Source organism: Macaca nemestrina, chromosome 9 (genome assembly GCF_043159975.1).
Source record: "Macaca nemestrina isolate mMacNem1 chromosome 9, mMacNem.hap1, whole genome shotgun sequence".
Classification (NCBI taxonomy): Eukaryota; Metazoa; Chordata; class Mammalia; order Primates; family Cercopithecidae; genus Macaca; species Macaca nemestrina.
In genome coordinates, this window is record NC_092133.1 from 50994455 (window position 1) to 51018054 (window position 23600).

General features: G+C 33.5%; 1 protein-coding gene across 6 annotated transcripts in view; it reads right to left on the bottom strand.

Annotated features, from left to right (window-relative positions):
- The window catches only part of LOC105496640 (protocadherin related 15), a 1825405-nt gene that overhangs the window by 1127706 nt on the left and 674099 nt on the right, over positions 1–23600 (bottom strand). For 2 of the 6 annotated variants that reach the window (XM_071069551.1, XM_071069555.1), the window contains one exon: positions 17688–17803. The exons of the other annotated variants lie outside the window; for them this stretch is intronic. The gene's annotated coding sequence lies outside the window, so the exon portion shown is untranslated. The remainder of the gene's footprint in view (positions 1–17687; positions 17804–23600) is intronic. 6 annotated transcript variants of the gene reach the window in all.

Consider the following 23600-nt stretch of genomic DNA (forward strand, 5'->3'; position numbering starts at 1 on the left):
GTATATGGTATAAGGAAGGAGTCCAGGTTTATTCTTCTGCATATGGCTAGCCATTTATCGCAGCATCAATTATTAAATACAAAATCCTTTCCTTGTTGCTTGTTTTTGTTGACTTTGCTGAAGAGGAGATTGTAGTAGGTGTGTGGCCATATTTCTGGGTTCTCTATTCTGTTCCATTGGTTTATGTATCTGTTTCTGTACCATCACCATGCTGTTTTGGTTACTGTAGCCTGGTTGTATATATTAAAGTTAGGTGGTATAATGTCTCCAAATTTTTCTTTTTTGCTTAGGATTGCCTTGGCTATTCAGGCTCTTTTATGCTTTCACATTAATTTTAAAATAGTTTGTTATAGTTATTTGAGGAATGTCATTGGTAATTCCATAGGAATAGCATTGAATTTACAAATTGCTTTGGCAGTGTGAACATTTTAACCATATTGATTCTTCTATTCATTAGCACAGGATGTTTTTCCATTTGTTTGTGTCATCTGTAAATTCTTTGAGCAGTATTTTTAAAGTTCTTCTTACAGAGATCTTTCACCTCCCTTGTTAGTTGTATTCTAGACATTTCATTCTTTTTGTGGTAATTGTGAATGGGATTGCATTCATGATTTGGCACTTGGCTTGGCTTTTGTTGGTGTGTAGAAATGTTAGTGATTTTTGCACTTTTACTTTGTATCCTGAGATTTTGCTGAAGTTGTTTATTACCTTAAGAAACTTTTGAGCTGAGACTATGCTATGGGGTTTTCTGAATATAGGAGCATGTCATCTGCAAACAGGTATAGTTTGATTTCCTCTTTTTCTATTTGGCTGTGTGTATTTGTTTATTGTGCATGTTTGGTCTTGCCAGTACTTCCAATACCGTGTGGAATATGAGTAGTGAAAGAAGGCATTCTTGTCTTGTGCCAGTTTTCAAGGAGAATGCTTTCAGTTTTTGCCTAATCAACATGATGTTGGCTGTGGGTTTCTCATAGATGGCTCTTATTATTTTGAGACATGTTTCTTCTACACCTAATTTCTTAGGAGTTTTAACCTGAAGGAATGTTGAATTTTATCAAGAAGCATTTCTGCATCTATTGATACAATCACGTGGCTTTTTTTTCATTACTTATTTTTATGTAATGACTTACATGTATTGATTTGAGTATGTTGAACTAACCTTGCATTCCAAGGTTAAAGCCTACTTGATCATGGTGGATAAGCTTTTTGATGTGCTGCTGAATTTGGTTTGCCAGCATTTTGCTATAGAGTCTTTTTTAGTCAATGTTCATAAAGAATATTGACCTGAAGTTTTTTTTGTTGTTGTATCTCTGCCTGATTTTTGTATCAGGATGATGCTGGCCTCATTGGATGAACTGGGCAGGAGTCTCTCCTCCTTAAATTTTGGAACAGTTTAGGTAGAAATTGTACCAGAGCTTTTATGTACATTTGGTAGAATTCAGCTTTGAATCTGGTGCTGGGCTTTTTTTAGATTTACAGGCGATTTATAACTGATTCAATTTAGAGTCATTAGTGGTCTGTTCAGGAATTAAATTTCTTCCTGATTCAGTCTTGCAAGGGTATATCTGTTCAAAAATCTATCCATTTCTTCTAGATTTTCTAGTTTATGTGCATAGATGTGTTAATAATATTTTCTGATTGTTATTTGCATTTCTGTGAGGTCTCTGGTACTATCCCATTGTTTCTAATTGCATTTATTTGAATTGTTTACATTTTTTAATTAGTCTATCTAGTAGTATATCTACTTTATTAAATTTACAAGAAAATAACAACTCCTGGATTTTTTTAAAAAAAATTAAATTTTTTTCTTTTTCTTTTCTTTTCTTTTTTTTATTTTTATTTTTATTTTTTTTTATTTTGGTATCTCAAGAGTCCTTCAGTTCAGTTCTAATTTTGGTAATTTCTTGTCCTTAGCTTTGGAGTTTGTTTGATTTTGGTTCTTTTCATCATGATGTTAGGTAGTTAAAACGAGATCTTTCCAATTTTTTGACGTGAACATTTAGTGCTATAAATTTCCCTCTTAACACTGCCTTAGCTGTGTCCTGGAGATTCTGGTGTGTTGTGTATTTGTTCTGATTTTTTTTAAAGAATTTCTTGATTTCTGACTTTCTTATTTAGCCAGAAGTCACTTAGAATTAGGTTATTGCATTTCCATGTTATTGTGTGGTTTTCAGCAAATAGCTTAGTCTTGATTTCTAACTTGATTGTGCTGTGTTGCAAGAGAGTGGTTGTTATGATTTTAGGTGTTTTACCTTTGCTTAAGAGTATTTTGTGTCCAATTATGTGATCAATTTTATAGTGTGTGATGTGTGGTAATAAGAAAAATGTAGTTTCTTTTGCTGTGCAGGAGCTCTTTAGTTTGATTAGATCCCATTTGTCAATTTTGGCTTTTGTTGCCATTGTTTTTGGTGTTTTAGACATGAAGTCCTTGCCCATGCCTATGTCCTGAATGATATTGCCAAGGTTTTCTTCTAGGATTTTTATGGTTTTAGGTCTAACATTTAAGTCTCTAATTCATCTTGAATTAATTTTTGTATAAGGTGTAAGGAAGGGATCCAGTTTCAGCTTTCCACGTATGGCTAGTCAGTTTTCCCAACACCATTTATTAAATAAGGAATCCTTTCCCCATTTCTTGTTTTTATCAGACTTGTCAAAGATCAGAGAACACTTGGACATAGGAAGGGGAACATCACACACCGGGGCCTATTGTGGGGTGGGGGGAGGGGAGAGGGATAGCATTAGGATATATACCTAATGTAAATGATGAGTTAATGGGTGCAGCACACCAACATGACACATGTATACATATGTAACAAACCTGCAGGTTCTGCACATATACCCTAGAACTTAAAGTATAATAAAAAAGAAAAAAAAAGTAAATGTTTGTTCAGAATAAAAAAAAAAAACAAAGAATGTATATTTTGTTACCTTTGGGAGTGAAGTTCTGTAGATTTCTATCAGATTCATTTAATCTAATGCTGAGTTCATGGTTAGCTGAACCATGAATATCTTTATGAATTTTCTGTCTTGATGATCTGTCTAAAACTGTCAATGAAGTGTTGGAATCTTCTACTATTATTTCGTGGGAGTCTAAGTCTCTTTGAAGGTCTGTAAGTACACGCTTTATGAATCTTAGTGTTCCTGTATTGGGTACATACATATTTAGGATAGTTAGGTCTTCTTGCTGAAGTAAAACCTTCACAATTATGTAATGCCCTTTTTTGTCTTATTTGATTTTTGTTGGTTTAAAGCCTCTTTCATCTGAAATTTAGGATTGAAACCTTACCTTTTTTCTGTTTTCCATTTGCTTTGCTTGTTAGATATTTTTTCATCCATTCACTTTGAGCCTATGGGTATCATTGCATGAGAGATGGGTCTCTTGAAGACAGTACACCAATAGGTATTGGTTCTTTTTTTTTTTTTAATTTATTTATTATTATTATACTTTAAGTTGTAGGGTACATGTGCATAACGTGCAGGTTTGTTACATATGTATACTTGTGCCATGTTGGTGTGCTGCACCCATCAACTCGTCATTTACATCAGGTATAACTCCCAATGCAATCTTATCTAGCTTGCCATTCTGGGCCTTTTAATTGGTGCACTTAGCCCATTTATATTCATGGTTAATATTGTTATGTGTGGATGTGATTCTGTCACCATGATGTTAGCTGGATATTATGTAGACTTGTTTATGTGGTTGCTTTAAAATGTCACCAGTCTGTGTACTTAAGTGTGTTCTTGTACTAGCTTGTATCAGTGTTTTCTTTCCATACACAATGCTTCCTTCAGGAGCTCTTGTAAGGCAGGTCTGGTGGTAACAAAGTCTCTCAGCATTTGCTTGTTCAAAAATATCTTATTTCTCCTTCACTTATGAAGCTTAGTTTGGCTGGATAAAAAATTCTGGAATGAAATATCTTTTCATTTAGAATGTTGAATATTGGCCCCCAATTTCTTCTGACTTGTAAAGTTTCTGCTGAGAGGTCTGCTATTAATTAGTCTGATGAGCTTCCCTTTGTGGTGACCTGACCTTTCTCTCTAGCTGCCATCAAATTTTCTTTCTTTCATTGTGACCTTGGGGAATCTGATCATTATATGCCCTGAAAATGATTTGTGAAGTATTTTACTGGGGTTCTCTGCATTTTCTGAATTTAAATGTTGGCCTTTCTAGCTAGGTTGAAGAGTTTCTCATAGATTATATGGTGTATTATGTTTTCCAAGTTGCTTCCATTTTCCTCATCTCTTTCAGGGACACCAATGAGTCATAGATTTGGTCTCTACATAATTCCATATTTCTTGGTGGTTTTGTTCATTCGTTTTCATTATTTTTTTCTTTATTCTTTTCTAACTAACTTATTTCAGAAAGCTTATCTCTTCAAGTTCTCAGCTTGGTCTATAGTGCTATTATTTTTTATGACTGCATTATCAAATTCTTGTAGTGTGTTTTTCTACTCTATCAGGTTGATTATGTTCCGTTCTAAACTGGCTATTTTGTCTGTCTGTGCCTGTATCATTGTAGTGTGATTCTTAGCTTTATTGGTTTGAGTTTCAACATACTCCTGAACCTCAAAGATCTTTGTTGCTATCCATAATATAAATTGTATTTCTGTAATTTCAGCAACCTCAGCTCACTTCAGAATCCTTAATGGGGAGGTGATGTGGTTGTTTGGAGGAAAAAAAATGTACTCTGGCTTTTAGAGTTGTTAGAGTTCTTGCATTGGTTCTTTCTCATCTTTGTGGGCTGATGTTAATTCAATCTTTGATGTTGCTCACCACCGAATGTTTTATTTTTCCTTTTATCCTATTTGATGACCTTGAGAGTTCGATTGTGGCATAAGCCAGCTTACTGGCTTTCTTTCTGGATGATTTTATGGGGCCAATGTTCAGCTCCCAACTCCTGGACTGTGTGCTTTAACTCTGGGGGACTTGTATTGTGCCCCAATTTTATTATCTGCCTGCTCGATTTAGGGAATCCACTGTGCTAGGGTATCTGAGATGCTCCTGGACTTCTGGTCACTACACTTCAATGGGTGGTATCAGACAAATCTTTTTGTAGTGAAATGACATTGGGATCTATATTCGTTTGCATGTGCCAACAGCAGCAGCAGTGGCAGCATGGTGGGGTGCATGATCATCAGCTGTGGCAGGGTGCTGGACACTTTTATTCTTACATACAATTTTTTGTTTCCTGATGTTGGAGCGATTTGGGTATAGACATTACTATTAATCATATAGTCATCTTGGAGACAATTATGATACTCATATACCAAACTGTTTTAGACCTTCCATAACTTATCATACCTTCTGACTATAGTGACAATTGAAAATTGTGGCCCATGGGCTGAATTTGGTAAGCAGACATGTGTTACTTGTACCCTTTACAATCAATAGAAAATAATTAGGATAGTTGCCAATTGTTTAAAAGGAAGTTTCACAAACAAGTCTGAATGTCTGCCTTTTTGATGGCAGTGAATCTGCAACTATCTCACACAGCAACAGTCAGCTGGAGCTGTGTGAGGAATTCACCACAGTTCTCAACAGTTTTACTTTCTAACATGTGGCTTGCTCTGCTCATTTGTTTCTAATATCTGGTCTGCTGTCATTTTAACATATGAGTTAGAAAGAAATTATTTAAGCAGATAGTTAGGATAGGGAAGTCTTCTGTAAAGTTTACTTTTTAATGAGAAGCAGTCCCCAAATCATTTGTTTTCTAAGAGCAGCCTGTACAGTTGAGCAGCAGACATAGATAAGCAAGCTGGAGCACAGGTGAGTGCTGACAGCTGTGCCAATAGTAAAAGGCTACCTGGGGACTAGGCATGTTCAACATGACATCTCCATCTTTCCTTTTCCTTGCCAACCATGTGTACAGTAAGGAGCACACAACGTGGAGCCAGCCAAGTAAAAAATCCATTTGCATAATAAAAGATTAGGGTGGGGTGGCCAGCTTCTTCACTCACTGTGTAAATTTCCTGCCTGGTACCACCAATCTCTGAGACCTATGTAAATCAGACACCACCTCCTTAAGCCAGTGTGTAAAATCCCAAGTGCTTCACCGTAAGACCGGCAGTCCTGCTCAAGTGCCCCTCTCTCTCGCAGGAGACAGAGCTATTCTCCTTCCTCTTTATTTTGCCTATCAAACCTCCACTCCTAAACCCACTTATTGTGTGTTTGCATCCTTGATTTCCTTGGTGCGAGACAATGAACCTCAGGTATTTACCCCAGACAACGATGCTGCTTCAACTTGTTTACTCTGTTTTCCTTTACTTGAATTTCTGATTTCAACACTTGTGTGACTAGCTTGGTCAAGGTAACCGTGGCTCTCTCATTTGGTTTAAATGTTCTTTTAATGACTCTGTACTTTATTTATTCTTATAGAAATAATAAGCCTCGAATTATTGTATTATATAATATTTACATAATAACATCATGATACTAACTTTCCTATCAACACTCCAAGATTTCTGAGGTCCTGGCTCATGTTCCTCTTTGCATTCCAAATAACTGTAAAGTGTAGGAATTCAGTTAATAGTTTTTGTTTGACTGGACAAAGAGATCTAATAAAATGAAAAATTTAATAAGATATATGTAATCAATTACATATGTACTTATTAATAGAGTAACAAAACGTTTGGACAACTTTGGTCTCTTATGAATAATTTACAATGTATTTCTGTCAGAAGTATGAATTAGTCACACTACCGGCATGATTGATGGATTATATATTTACTTAATCTCCTTTGGAGCTACATTCCATTTTTCCTGGAGTATTTTACTTTCAAACTATACTTTAGTACCATTTTATCAAATAACAATTTCATGTTTATTTCAGAGAGATAAAATTATATCAAAATCACATTTTTGAGCATTTCAAAACTGGCATGAAGAATGACAGTGATGAGTCATATTATCCTCTTTTATCATTCTGATACATTCCTGCTTGTCATTTTGCAAGTGTTTTCTGGAAGATGTTCTGTTAAACAGAAACATTATCATTTATTTCAAATAAATCATTGTGGGACTTTTCAGTTACTTTTGAAATATCTACTAAAACTCAAATGTGAAGTTAACCTCTATATTCCAAAATAAATGTCATAGAATGATATCAGATTTCCAGGATATTCTTGTACACAAGAAGAGTTTCCTACTCCACACTAGTGGGCAACCAGTGAATTCTGCTTGTGCTGAGTTATGAACCCATTTAATTCCCTGGAGCAGATGGATACCTTGGCATATAAGCAGACTTGCCCACTTAATACAGCGTGCCTTACAAACAGTATCTTTTCTATGTGCTCCAAAAATCTGTTAGTGGGTGGGATTCACTGTTATTCATCCTGAACTTTAGGAAGTCCTGCCATTGAGACAGAGAAATAAAGACACATCTGCTAGGACAATCCTCATTTTGGCGATTGTACTGCCTTTTGCATTTTTGCAAGTTTTATAATAGACGATTAATACATACTGGGATTTGCAGGGTTTTTTAATCCTTGCAGAACTCACAGTCCAGTGTTTTGTAGGTTCAGAAAGCATTTCATGGCTTTTGTTTCATTTGTTTTCTCTTCAGAGAGGCTTAGTGTATTGTTCAGAATCATTAAGTAAAGAGCAGATGAAGAGTTGCTACTTAACCCTAGGAAAAGAACATGCAGCTCCATCTTCAAGACCACTCTGCTTTCACACTCCACTTAGACTGTACTTACAGCATATGCCTCTTAACAACGTTTTGGTGAACGATGAACCATATATGCTATAGTGATTCCATAAGATAATAATGGAGCTGAAAAATCTCTAACATCTAGTATTTACTACACTATACTTTTAATCCTAATTTTAGAGTGTACTTCTACTTATAAAAAAAAAGTTAACTGTAAAGTAGGCTCATGCAGGTCCTTTAGGAAGTATTTCAGAAGAAGGCATTGTTATCAGAGGAGATGAGCGCTTCATGCATGTCACTGCCCGTGAAAACTTTCCAGTGGGATAAGATTTGGAGGTGAAGACAGTGATATTGATTATTCTGACCCTGTGTATGCCTAGGCTAATGCGTGTGTTTGTGGCTTAATTTTTTATATAAAAGTTATAAAATAAGGATATAAAGAAAGAACATATTTTTGTACAGCTGTAAGATGTGTTTGTTTTAAGTTAAATCTTATTGCAAAGATTAAAGAAAGTTAAAAATTTTTTAAGTTTATAAAGTAAAAAAGTTATGCTAAGGTTAATTTATTATTGAAAAGGTAATTTTATAAGTTTAGTGTCACCTAAGTTTATTGTTTTTTTGTTTGTTTGTTTTTGTTTTTGTTTGTTTGTTTGAGAGGGAGTCTCACTTTGTCATCCAGGAGTACAGTGGTGCCATCTAGGCTTAGTGAAGCCTCCACTTCCAGGGTTGAAGCAATCCTCCTGCCTCAGCCTCCTGAGTAACTGGGATTACAAGCATGCGCCACCACGCCCAGCTAATTTTTGCATTTTTAGTAGAGACGGGGTTTCATCCTGTTAGTCAGGCAGGTATCGAACTCCTGACTGCAGGTGATTCGCCCGCCTCCACCTCCCAAAGTGCTGGGATTACAGGCATGAGCCACTGCACCCAGACCATGTTTTTAAAGTCTACACTAGCGTGCAGTAGTGTCCTAGGCCTTCACATTCACTCGTCACTCACTCACTGAGTCACTCACTCAGAGCAACTTTCATTCCTGCAAGGTTGATTTATGGTAAGTGCTCTATACAGGTGTACCATTTTTACCATTTATATTTTTACTGTATCTTTTCTATGTTTTGACATGTTTGGAAACACAAATAACATTATATTACAATTGTCTACAGTATTCAGTATAGTAACATGCCTTACAGGTTTATAGACTATGAGCAATAAATTATACCATATAGCCGACGTGTGTAGACAACGTCATCTAGGTTTGTGTAAGTACACTATATGATGTTCATACAACAAAATCTCATAATGACAGATTTCTCAGACTGTATCTCTGTCAGTGTTTCATGACTATGATTAATTGCCCTCAATAAGCTGAGTAATTTCAAGTAGTTGTGAATTAAAATTTTGATGGGTCTGCTGATAGTGACAGTTTTTATTATATATATATATATATATATATATATATATATGTGGCAGATCACCATGTCAGGAGATCGAGACCATCCTGGCTAACACAGTGAAACCCCTTCTCTACCAAAAAAGACAAAAATAATTAGCCAGGCGTGGCGGCGGGCCCCTGTAGTCCCGCTACTCCGGAGGCTGAGGCAGGAGAATGGCGTGAACCCCGAGGCGTAGCTTGCAGTGAGCAGAGATCGCGCCACCGCACTCCAGCCTGGACAACAGAGTGAGACTTTATCTCAAAAAAAAAAAAAAAAAAAAGAGTGTTTTATATTATTTCTTGGGCGAGACTTCTCTGCTTTTCCCCACCAGTTGCTAAGTAAGAGCAGCAGGTATAAAATAGAAAAACCTGATTATTCTTGAAGTGTAGATTGGAAAGATTTAAGTTCATTTCCTACAACCTGATACACATACAATAGAATAGAAGAGCAAAAGAGAAGAGAAGGTATCACTACTGTTCTATCCTTGAAAATTTGTCTGATGAAGGAAATTTATCAGCATAAAGCTAATTGCCAGCTTGAGATTTAACAAATCCACTTGCTTGCCTTAATTAGTACCCACTTCCCACCAAGAAAACCTTGATAAAATTCCTCAAAAAGCTGGCCTCTTTTAAACCCATGTACCTTAGGTGGGTAATATTAATTAGATACTTTAATTATGGATTCCATGTGCAAACTTTACCAGTGAAAAACTGCTATTATATTGTGGCACTCTTACTTTAAATTGACTCTGTAATAACTCTGAAAGCTGTGTAAAGTAAAATTAAATCCTTATCCATAGACAATTGCTTTAGCACTTGTTCCTATGTTCATGAGGTACCAAGGTTAGGCTGCTATTACTTACTATGAATATAAATTTAAAAGTCCGGTTATTTGCATTCTTGCTCCAATGTATCCTGAACATAATGAATTAAGATATAGAAACACTATCAATATAAAAGTATAACATCAAAGAACAGTAATTGATATCCTAAAATAACATAGTCTATATAAACTCCAAATCAGATATTTAGGTAAGCAATTGTGTCATTAGTAAATAAACTTGTGATTTGAAATCAATAGTGTTTAATGATTTGCGGGACTTTTTTTTTTTTTTTTTTTTTTTGGTCTTGTTATCTGTTCTTTATTTTTCCCTTGTGTATCTGTTACTAAAAGCACATACTTTATCTTCTTATGTTCTAAACTTATCTCCAAATTTTAAAATGATTTTAAAATACATAACATGAGAGAGGACCAGAGAATATTCATATGTATATACTAAGATATTATGTTAATAGTTGTATATAATGTGGAAGGTGACTATAGTCTGAAAATACAAAAAAAAATATTTTTTATTGAACTCCCTTGATTATTTCTTCTGTGATATGCTAAACTCACTGTACATTCAGGAAAACTTTGAGACAAAAATCATCTTAAAATACACGTCACAGATGCTTATGCAGCGACTGATGAAAATTCTGTATTAATGCATTAAGTCCAATGCGACTTTTGAGAGCTAACTGAATGCATTGATGCCAAGGGACAATACATCAACTGAACCTTTTATTGTGAGCCATTTATTAGATATATTTGCCTATGTTTCCAGACATTAAGTCCACCTTGTATAATTAATTTTAGGAGTTTGGTTGATTAAAATATACCCTTCAAATCCGTAAGTAATTACTAAAATAGAGTTGAATCCTGAAAGTCACTACAGTGTGCACCTCTGCTAACTTCATTTTTCTTTCCTTGCTAACCTTTGCTTGCCCCAAATTACATATAAAGTAAAACATAAAATCTCTCACCATGGTAGCTATACCCTCTAAATTGTACTCACATACTCAGTTCCTCAACGTATAGTTTGCAATTTTCCTTCATATCCCCTTCATACAGTATTACATGCTATTTACCACAAAATTCCTTTCTATTATTGCCTCTGAATTTTTTCTTATACTATTTCATTTCACTGGAATTTAATTTATTATTAAATTGTTATTCTTAAATTCCGAAACTGTGAGACATATCCCCCAAAAGGAAATTTTTTTTATGTTCTGAAAGCATTTTCACATTTATTGATATATAGCTCACTATACAACTAACCAATTTGCAGTACAAAATTCAGTGGTTTTAGTGAATTCACAGAGGTTTGCAACCATCACTGCAATAAATTCTCATAACATTTTATTCACTCCATAAAGAAATACCATACCCATCAATTGTCATTCCTCATTCCCCTCAACACCTTCAGTTCTAGGCAACCACAGATTGACTTTTGGTCTCTATAGATTTGAAGATTCAAGATATGGCATATAAGAGGGCTTATATAACATGGGGTCTTTATATGACTGGTTTCTTCCACTTAGCATAATATTTTCAATATTTATCTATGTTATCACAAGCATATTTATTTTATTGCCATATTAAATTTCACTGTGTGGATATACTGCATTATATTTGTGCATTCATTCATTGATGAACATTTGGCTTCTTTCTACTTTTGACTATTATGAATGATAATGCTTGAACATTGTGTACAGTTTTGTGTACAGTCGTATGTTTTCCTTTCTCTTGGGTATATATCTAGGAGTGGAATTGCTCTGTTATAAGGGCAAGTTTGTTTAAAATATTGAGTAACTGCCAAACAGTTTTCTAAGATTTTTGGAACATTTTACATTCCAGCCAACAATGTGTAGAGATTCTAATTTGTTTACATCCTCATTGATATATATTTGTAATGTCTTTTTTATTACAGTCATCACCGTAATGAATGTAAAAATATATATTTTTGTGAATTTAATTTTCTGTTCACAAATATCTAATGATAATCATAATTCCATGTTTTCTTTAGCCATTTTTATCTTCATAGGAATAGTGTCTATTACTTTTTTGCACATTTTTATTGAGTTTTTTTTTTTTTAGTTTTGGGTTTTAAGAGTTCTTTTTCACATACTTAGGAAACAAGTCTCTTACTATATGTATAATTTTCTGTTGATTTCCTTTCTACTTTCTTGATGTTTTACCAAACACAAAATTTTTAATTTTGATGTAGTTGAATTATCTATTTTTCTTTTGTTGTTTGTGCTTTTTGTTGTATTTAATAATTAATCACATAATCCAAAATCACAATGATTACTTCTATGTTTTCTTCTAAGAGTTTTATGGTTTTATTTCTTACGTTCAGGTCATTATCCATCTGGAATTAATTTTTATCCATCGCGTAACGAACAGTTTCAACTTAACTGTTGGGTATGTATTTATCCACTTGTCTCCATATCACTTCTTGAAAGATTTACTCCCATTGAAATCTTGCAGTACTCTTGTTGAAAATCAGTCAAGAGGCTTATTTTTGAACTCTGAATTCTGTATCTATCCTATATCAAGATCACACTCTTGATTACTGCTGTTTTGTAGTAAGTTACAGAATTGGAAAATGTTAAGTCCTTTAAATGTGTTATTCTTTTTCTAAGGTTGTTTTGGAAATTCTGGGCCCTTGAATTTCAGAATGACTTTTAGAATTGGCTTGCCGATTTCTGCAAGAACAAAAAAAGCATTTTGATCATGATAGGGATTGCACTGAAATCACAGATCAATCAAGAGATATATTTCCATCTTAATGATATTAAATCTCCTAATCCCTGAACATAAGATTTGTTCCCATTTATTTATATTTTCTTTGATTTTTAAAAATAATGTTCTGTAGTTCCCAGTGTCTAAGTCTTTCACTTATTTTGTTAAACTTATTCTTTAGTATTTTGTCTTTTGGGGTGTTATTGTAAATGTAATTAATCACTTGGTTTAATTTTTGGTTTATGAATCACTAAAATATAGTAATATAATTGAATTGTGGATGTCAATCTTAGACTCTGCAACCTTGATGGTCTTATCACTTTTAGTAATAATTACTACTAAATTACTACTACAGAAAATAATTTAATTAGGGAATGAGTTCCTTAGAAATTTCCATATGCAAAATTATGTCATCTTCCATAGAGATAATTTAAAATTTCTTATTCCAAGACTTTATGTTTTCCTTGCCTAACTACCTTGTCTGGAACCTTGAGCACAAGTCAAATGGGAATGGTGAGAGAAAACGTCCTTGTTTCTTTCCTTATCTTAGGGGAAAACATTTAGTCTTTCACCTTTAAGTAAGATGATTCTCTTAGTTTTCCATTGTTGTCCTTCTTCAGTGTGAGAAAGTTCTCTCTGTTCCTATTTGTTGAATATTTTTATCGTTAAAGAGTGTTAGATTTTGTCAAATGCTTTTTGCTTCGTCTGTTAAGGTGGTCATGTGCTTTGTGTTCTTTATTCAGGTGTTAAACCATCATTAGATTTCTGAGATGAATCACACTTGATCATAGTGTATAGTACTTTTTATATGTTGATGGATTTAGTCTGCTAGTATTAAGTGAATTTTTTGTCTATATTCATTAAAGATATTGCTTTATAGTTTTTTTTTCCTTTTTTATTTTTGTTTATTTTTTAATCATACTTTAAATTCTAGGGTACATGTGCACAATGTGCAGGTTTATTACATATCATCACATTACTGGGTACATATCCAAAGGATTATAATCATGCTGCTATAAAGACACATGCACACTTATGTTTATTGTGGCACTATTCACAGTAGCAAAGACTTGGAACCAAACCAAATGTCCATCAATGATAGACTGGATTAAGAAAATGTGGCACATATACACCATGGAATGCTTTATAGTTTTACTTATGCATGATATTGCAGTCTAGTTTTGACATGCCAGCAATACACAGAATGTGTTGGGATGTAATATATTGTATTCTATTTTTAAAAAATTGTTTGGGAGAATCAGTATTAATTTTTTCTTAAATATTTGTTATAATTTATGAAGTAAGGGATCTGAGCCAGAAATTTATTTTGTGAGAGGTTTATACTTTTCAATTTTAATCTCTTTACTCATTATAGATTGTGGTAGGCACAATGATCATTCTGCAAAAATGTTCACCTCCTAATAACAGAAACTGTTGATATGTTAATTTATATGGCAAAAAAGGCTTTGCAAATATAATTAATTTAAGAGCCTTGATAAAGAGAGATTATTCTAGATAATTTTGGTGATCACAATCTAACCACATTGGCCCCTAAAAGTGGAGAACTTCTCTCCACTCTAATCCGAGAGAGATGTCATTCTGAAAGAAAGACATAGAAAAATGTAACGTTTCTGGCTTTGAAAATGGAGAAAGGGGCCATAAGCCAAGGATTGTGGCTGGCATCTAGATGCTGCGAAGGTTACAGAAATGAATTTTAAACAAGACCTAACAACATGAAAGTAAGCCCTAGTAATGTCTTGATTTTATTCTTTTGAGACCTGTGTCAGTTTTCTGATTTACAGAAATGTAAAACAATACATTTATGTTGATTTAAGTCACTGAATTTTTGGTATTTTTTTGCAGCAGCAATATAAAATAAACACATAAATCTACTCAAATTTCCTGTTTCTTATTGAGTCAGTTTCAGTAGTTTGTGTCTTTCTAGGTAATCTTCTATTTTATCAAAAGTGATGTAATTTGTAGGCATTTGGTAGTTTGTAGTATTCATTTAAAATCTTTTTGTATTTCTTTATAGCCAGTCATAAAGTCCCTTATTTTATTTCTGAGTCAGTAATTTGAGTGTTCTTCCTTTTTTAATCAGCAAAGGGAAAGTTTTGTAAAATAAAAATTTATTGGTCACAGTTGTGGAAGTTGTGAAGTCCAAGATCAAAGCACCGACAAATGTGATATCTGGTGAAGACTCACTTTCTGATTCAGAAACAATGCCTTCTTGTTGTGTCCTCAGATGGTGCAATGGGCAAAACAGGTTCCCTCAAGTCTCTTTTATAAGAGCACTAATCTAGTTCCTGAGATCAGAGCCCTCATGACCTAATAACCTTCCAAACAACCCAGCTCTTAATACCTACCATCACCTTAGGGGATAGGTTTCAACAAGTGAATTTTGAGGGACACATTCAGACTATAGCACAATTTTTGATTTTGTTGATTTTCTCTATTGTTATCTCTTCCATTAATTTCATCTATAATCATTATTTCCTACCATGTGTTGGCTTTAAGTTTAGTTTTGTTTTTTTTTTCCTTTTTTAAAATGTATCAATGTCTTTAGGTTTAAGTTAGGTTACAGATTTGTGATTATTATTTTTTAAAAAATATATACACTTACAGATATAAATTTCATTCTAAGCATGGGTTTCACTGTATCCTATAAGTTTTATTATATTGTATTTCCATTTTATTTCAAATTATGATTTAATTTCCCTTGTAAATTATCTTTGGTCCACTGATTATTAAAGAGTGCATTGTTTAATGTCCAAATATTTGGAAGTTTTCTCAGTTTTTTCTGTTGTTTTTTATTTCATTCTATTTTGGTCAGAGACACTTTGTGTGATTTCAAATATTTTAAACTTATTGAGGCTAGTTTTATTGCCTACAATATGATCCTTGAGTAGGTTCCATTTGCCTTTGAAAAGAATGTATATAGTGCTGTATTGGATAGGTTATTCTATAGGTATCTCTTAGATCTAGATCTAATTGGTTCATGCTGTTGTTCAAGTTTTCTATTTCTTTGTTGATCTTTCTACTTGTTCCATCTACTGTTGAAAGTGGACATTGCAGACGGCAGATATGGTTGCATTCTCTATCTTTTATTTTGTCCATTTTTTTTTATTCATGTATTTTCCTGTCTTGCTGTTGGGTGAATATGTGTTTGTAACTGTTACATCTTGGTGATGGAGTGCCCCCTTATCATCAGAAAGTTTTCATCTTTATCTCTGGTAGTTAAAAACATTTTTTAAGTCTACTGTTTATTACTAGTATGGTTCCTCTAGCATTCTTGTGGTTGCTATCATTTCCATCCTAATACTTTCCACCTATTTGAACCTTTGAGTCTAAAGTGTGTCTCCTATAGACAATATAAAGTAGAATTTTAAAAAATTCTGTCTAGCAAAGACTGCTTTTTGATTAGATTGTTTCATTTATTTACTTTCGATGTTATTGTTTATATAGTTAGATTTATGTCTTCCATTTTATTTTTGTGTTTTCTATATGCTTTATTGGGTCTTGCATTCTTTTTGCTTCTTTAATTTTCATTAAGTAAATACTTTTTGGTGCAATATTTCAATTACTTTAACAATATGTTTACTTTTTAAAAATTTTCTTAATGTTCAATCTAGAGCTCAAAATAAACATCTTATTTTAAACTACTACACCTCCATACTCAATTAAACTCCATTGAGATATAGGAGTGTTACACTATATAGCTCCATTCCCTTTCTGCCCCTTTTTGTGTGCTGCAATTTTTATACATGTTACATGGTACAATGATTATTTTACTTCAAATCTGTTGTTGAGATTCCATAGAGAACATTTTGTTTCAACATCTGTACTTTTCAATTCCAAGATTTCTCTTTGGTTTTTCTTACAATAATTTTTATATCCTTATTGATGTTTTCTATTTTATGAGGCATTGCCATCTTACTATACTGTATGTTGTTAAATATTTCTTTTAGTTATTTGAACACATTTAGAATAGATACTTTGAAGATTTCTCTGCTAACCCAGCATCTGCCTGTTTTTGTCATTGTTTTGTTTTCATTGTTTTTAACCTGTGTGTGATCATGCTTTATTGCCTCTTTGTAGACCTTGCAATTTTTTTGGTTAAAACCTAGAGTTTAAAAAAAATAATATATTTTAGCAAATCTGCATACTGATTCCCTGCTCTATACTGGAGATTATATTTGTTATTTTATTGTTTATAGTTTTTACTAACTTGGTTTGACTACTTTATTGAATTCTATTTCCCCCGTATTGTACAATATCTAATACTGATTTTCAAATGATTCAGCCTTGGGAATGTGCATATTTATTCTGTGATGCAGTACTGTTTTAGTCAGGCTCATTTTGTCTCTTTCCACAATTTCTCTGGAAAGCTATCTGACACTCCAGACATCACATCCAGTTGTTACCCTCTACTAATTCCTATCTTATTGCACTATTATTTTTGACAATAGTCTGGGGCTGGAAGAGCTCCCCAATATAGTCCAGTCAGAATAGAACTGATTTTCAGGAACCAAAGGTCAACGTTTGTGGCTTATTCTGACTATGCTCTTAGGTTTACACTTTCCTAAATTTCATTCTGAATAAATTCCGCTTCCTTGGGAAGATATATGATGCTCTCTGTTTTCACTCCCTTTTTCTCCTCTTGGTGCAAAACTCTGTGTTGTTGCTTAGGAACCACAGATATGCTTTGCCGTTCTGAAGGAGTTGTGGGTTGTGGTGACAATGCCACAGGTTTGTATTGTTTCTATCAGAATTTAGTAGATTTTATTTTATTTGAAGAGTGTCCTTTGGAAAATATCCAGAGACTTTAAATTGTTTGCTGGTTTGTAAATAATTTTCATGAGTTATGGTTTTTTTTTTCTGGGGAGCAGGTTCATAACTCTTCACCATTCCAGAAATCAATCCTCAAATAATTTCAATAACATGTTTTAAACATTCTTTATGTAATGTAATGCTTTGCATACTATAAGCATGTTAAAGGTAGTAGCTATGCCTTAGTTGTATTTTTCATACCTGAAATGACTTACCACAGCCACACATCTGCACACATTATAATCTCAGTAGGTGCCTTCTGGGTTAAATATGTAGCACAAGATCAAAGGCTTATCTTTACAACTTCCTGATTTCTTATAGAGTGCAGAGCCTGAAAACAGATTTTCCAATTATTGCTGAAGTTATTTTCAGTGTAGTTAAATAGATTGTAAGAGAACAACTGAATAATACGTAAACCAAGTAAACATGCTGCTTCTGTTATTGTCATCATAAAATACTCAAATGGAAACTTCACTCTGTGCTAAGTCAGAGATTTAGTTAAAGAGTGCCATACTTTATGGCAATGTATAATGTGGTGGCTTATTTGTCAGAATGAGTTAAATTGACTCTCTAAGTCACTGCTGAGCATAAAGCAAAGCTCCTGAGGGAGAATATTGCTGAATTTATTCCATGACTGTCAGATAGTATGTTAGTATCTTATTGCTGGTGTAAGAAATCTCAAGTGTATTTGTTGTAAAACATCATTTATTTATTCTTACAATTCCGTATGTTAGAAGTCAAACACTGATCTCCTTGGGCTCAAGTTTTCAGCAGGAAAGCTATGTTTCTTTGTAGAGACTCTAGAGGAGAATGTGTTTCATTGACAATTCCAACTTTTGCAAGCCACCCATATTCCTTGTGTCTTGGCATTCATCCTCAAAGCCAATAATGGCAGGTCAAATCCTTCATACATTGCATCATTCTAACATTCTCTTCTGTTTTTTTCTTCCATTCTTAAGACATGTTGTGATTACAATTTACTCAACTGAATAATCTAAGATAAATGTGCTCTGCCTATATAATTAGGAAGTGGGTACTATTTTCATATCCATTTAACCTATGGCAAAATTGTGGCTCAGAATATTAAGTTATTTGCCCCTGGTACAGTAAAACTTGAAAACATATGGTTTTTATGAAATGAAATATCAGATACCAAGTGCTACCGGGAAAATTGCAAGCACACAACTATGGAGTATGTTAAAGAGCATTGTAATGGGTATAATGCATTTGATATATAAAGCCAATATTATATTTTATTTCTTAGAAATCTTCTTTTTCTGTGACTCAACATCCTTTGTATCAATGTCATCCCTCATTTCATGGACAGGGCAAGTACATCTTAGAATAAAGTGGTGATTCCTCTGTTTAAGATTCAAATCAGACTTTTTGATCTTAAAGAGGAGCACGACCTTAAGAACCAGGCTTTTCTGAGAGTAAAATAATTTTTCTAAATTTAAAGAATTTTCCTTGGCTAGAAAAAAAAAAAAAAGAAAAGAAAAGAAACCATGACATTCTGAGTAAAGATCTCGTAAGGAGAGGATAAAAGACATGATTTAAAGGGAGTGTCTATCCCACAGCAAGAAATAAAGCCTTTCTCAACAGTCGGTAGTTTAGCCAAGAATAAAGATTCAGAGGAGATAAGACCCAGGTTAAATTTCTGTCTAAATTTCTAAGAATGTATGTCTCATTCAATTAGACCAAGACCCAAAGCATGAAACAAAAGGAGTAAAATCCCACATAAGCAAAGTGGGTGGCTGACAACAAAACATTTGAAACTGATTTTCTTGAATGCCCCATGACCAAATTGGGTAATTAGGGAAAAGTAAAACTGTGGTAGTATGTGTTTAGGTTGAGAAAGGGCTTGATAAAATGTAACTCTATTTCCCCACAGCCTGCATCTGACATTGACAAAAATGTATGTGTTCCTTTGTGCCTTGTGGGATGCAGAAGCTTTCTGTGGATTACAAGTCAGCAGTCTAATGATTTTCTGTGCTGAGGTGTAAGATGATAGCAAGCCTATCGTGAATCTAAATTAAAAAGAAGGGATGTGGCAGAGTTGAGAAGCGCAAGATTAACAGAATCAGCTAAAGTCCAGTCAGAGGAATTGTCCAGCTTTTGGGGACTAATGATCAAGGATTATCTAGGCAGTGAATATACAGTTTGTGATAGTTATTTTTTAAGCAACCAACCCATTACACAGAGGCTGTTGACTAAAGACAAGTCCACATATCAGTCAGAGATCAGCAGAGGACAGAAGAAGAATTTAAAAAATTATTGTTTACCCCTCTCAGGTTGTTATATGAGCTTTTGGGGTGGTTTTATACCATCAGGTAAGTATGAAATTTTATTGAGATACTATATGTGAGACTAAGGTGTATGTGTATATTGGGGAGAATATAAGGGATAGTTGGCTAGACTGAGTGGTGAAACCTTAAAAGCCTAATTATTTATCAAAAGGAAACTGTGTTTACCTTAAAAAGATCATGTTGAACTAGAAAAGACTGAGTAACTTAGATGGACATTTTTTTTCAATTTGTTTTTATTTGTTTTTATACTGTAAGCAGTCCTGAAGACACTAGAAATAGATATGATCAGTCATGAAAAACTGAAAAAATTACCTTTTTCATATCTGTGTCATTGTGTGCAAAGGTTGACTTCTGCTACAGCAGACATAATCCTTCTAATATACTGTGCATCAGTGGAATTTTTCTTTTCAATTTTATTGCAGCACCAAGTTTTATTATATTTGTGTTGAAAGATATATAGAAAATAAATTCTTTCTGATATTTTACAATAACAGTGAAATTATTTCAAAGGGAAGAAAGGCACTGAACTATTATCCAAGCAACAAAACACGTAATTATGCCAATGAAAGGGGCTGTTTTATCATTGTTCTTAGAATCTTAAGAGATAGATGAAGATAGATGGCTGTATGGATGGATGGATAGATAGATAGAGATAAAAACAAAACTCAGATGACTACACGAGTTCTTTCCAACTTTCAAAAACATGGAATTATTTTGCGCTTTTTTTGTTTTGTTTTGTTTTGTTTTTGGATGTTGTGATTCAGTTTGTCATTTACCTGAGAAATTAGTATGAGAAATTTGTATTGATAACTATGTGAAGAGCACATAAATATAAAATTTTCATGGTAAATATTCATAAATTGGAACCATGGCATTAAGGAGAAATGTGTTATTATGTTGCTGATAATTGATTCCTTCACCCTACTCTAAACACTAGCTATTCTAAAATGGCCATCCAAGCAGCCATTGGAGTTTAAATGACTGGAAGCACTTTTATTCATTCATTCTTTAGGGTTCAGTCTTACCTCACCCAGGGGCTGCATTACGTTCACATAAAAGAAACAAAAAATGTCAGCAAATATTGGGATCTGTAGATTTATTTTAAAGACTGGGTGAGTCTGTATTCTCAAAAGTGTTGTGCTTTTGTTGTGACAAAATTTGTTGTAATGCATGGCACCTGTCTTTTAAATAAATATTATGTGTGTTTCAATTTACTCAGTTCATGTATTAGTCAGACATACTGAATTGACAGTAGAATGTCAGTTAATTTACCCTGAGAAATATAACCTTATTTCCTTTACTTGCTCATTATCTCTTAGTAAAAACTATATAGGAAACCAGTTATTATTGGGAATATTTTGGTCAGTTTACAGTTATGGGAATCTGTTGTATAACTTTAGTGACTGAAGACTTCATAGATAATGAAAGATGAATTTCAAAATCTGTGATATGAGTGGTATGCAGATGAGAAACATCATAGCCCAGGATATAGGTTCTCTTCCTCTTGATGACACTGGTTGTTCACTTTCAAGTTTTACTTCTCTTGCTGTTTTGTTAACGTTTTATTATCTGCTCATTTGCCCTAGTTGAAACAATGATCTCAAAGTAGAAGTCTCGTCACCCCTTAACTATGCTCCTTGGATTAACACTGTCTCTTGGGTTAACACAGTGTTAACTCAAAGAGCACAGTTAAGGAGTGAGGAAATGAACAGAGAAATAACAACACCCTAACATTATATTTTTACATTTGTTACACAAAAACAATCACAATGTCTAAATAATGTTGATTGCTCGGTCTTTTTAGAAACACAGCTGTGACAATCGATTAGGAACTACCTCCGCCCCTGACAATTTCGAATAATAGTTTACAGGATGATTGCCTGAATAAAAAAGTGATTCTAATCATTTTTTGAAATAATTTTGAAGACTCCGTGCAATGTACCTTTAAATCTTAATTTTCTCTAGTAAATTTAAGCACTTTACAAGGTGATTTCATTACTTGATGGTGCAATTGTATTAGATGGATTATTTAAGCTAGTGTTAGGAATTAGTTAATTGAAAATCAGATATAATTTCAAATTCCTTGTGCTCCTCTAATAAAATCAAAACATATAATTCAATTCACAAAATATTGAATAAAACACAATATTTGAGAGCTTCATCTGCTGTGTATAATAAGATACATCTGTACTAGCAATGCTCTATTCACAGTTACCACCAAGCTCTCTTTTAAAACACAAATAAACAAAATGTTAATTTAATGACTGTATTGCCTTTTTCTTGTGGACTGAATAATTTAAAATGCATTACAATAGGTTTTATTTGTTAATTAATTGCAAAATTGAACAGCTATTATGTATCCGATACTATATTGGGCAATAGAAAAAATAGTAAGACCTAATAAGACATAACACTAGTTAACATTTCTAGAGTACTTACCATAACTCAGCACTGTGCTACTAAGGTTTTTGTGTGACTTAGCTCAATTAGTCCCTTTAGAAGCCTATAAATTTTGTCTCAGTGTTACTAACCATTAACAAAGAAGTAAAATGACAATACAGATAGTTATAAATATAATGCAAACGTATATCCTTGTTTTTGCAGATTTGTATATCTGGTTTACGCCTGTTCTTCCCATGTAATTATTAATAGAACATCCTCTGCCTTTCAAGAATGTCTCTTGCCCTTGAATGATATATTACATCATTATCCTATTTAAATAACTTGCCCAAGATCACACAGCTAGTTACTGGCAGAACTATATCTTAAACCCAGATTTTCTGAAGCCAAGGCCTAATTTATACCATCTCCCACAGTTAAGGAATATTTTTTAGTTTAATGTCTATATGTGTGTATGTGTGTGTGTATGTGTGTGTGCATATGTGTGTGTATGTGTTTGTAATTTAATGGAACATCTTTCAAACCCAGTATGTTCAAATAAACTCATCAGCTTTCTTTCTAAACTTGTTCCATCTTCCTATATTCACTATCTTGAATGGCATGAATTACTTATGCTAGGAACATGAGAGTCATCCCAGAATAAAATCCTGTCTTTATTCATGTTAAGCAGTGTCACCAAATTCTATCGATTTATTTCTCTTAAATATTTTCTTAAATACTTTTTTTTTTTTTATTCTGCAGCACCAAAAATTCTTCCTTAAGTTACATATTGGGTAAAGTGAATATGAGAAATTCCCATTCACTTGATCTTTCCAATTCTATCTTCATTCCCAGGAATTCTTACTAACTTTTTGGTATTTATTCTTCACAGACTATTTTTATACATCGATATTTGTGCAACCAGGATGTAGCATATGCAAGTTGATTTGTAGTTCGAGTCTGACACCTGAGAACCAGGAGGACCATTTTTATAAGTGGTATAAGTTCCAGTTTGAAAGCTTTCAGGCCTGAGACGCAAAAAGAGCCATTATTTCCGTTTGAGTGCAAAGGCCGGAAGAGACTGATGCCTTACTGAAAACAGTCAGACAAGAGGAGTTTCCCCTTAGTTTTTTGATTGTATTCAGGTCATCAAGTAATTGGATGAGGCCCACCCACATTAGAGAGGTCAATCTGCTTTATCAATGTGGTTAATTTTCTGTGTAACTTGACAGAGCTAAGGAATATACAAGATAGCTAATGAGACATTATTTCTGAGTGTCTATTAAGGAGCTTCTGTAAGAGATTAGCACTTGTATCAATAGACTGAGTAAGCAAGAGCTCCCTCATCAATGCAGGTGAATATTATCCAATCTGTTGAGGATCCCAAAAAAGTCGAAAAAATAAAACAGAAGAAGAGATTAAAAAGCTACTCTCTCTACTTGA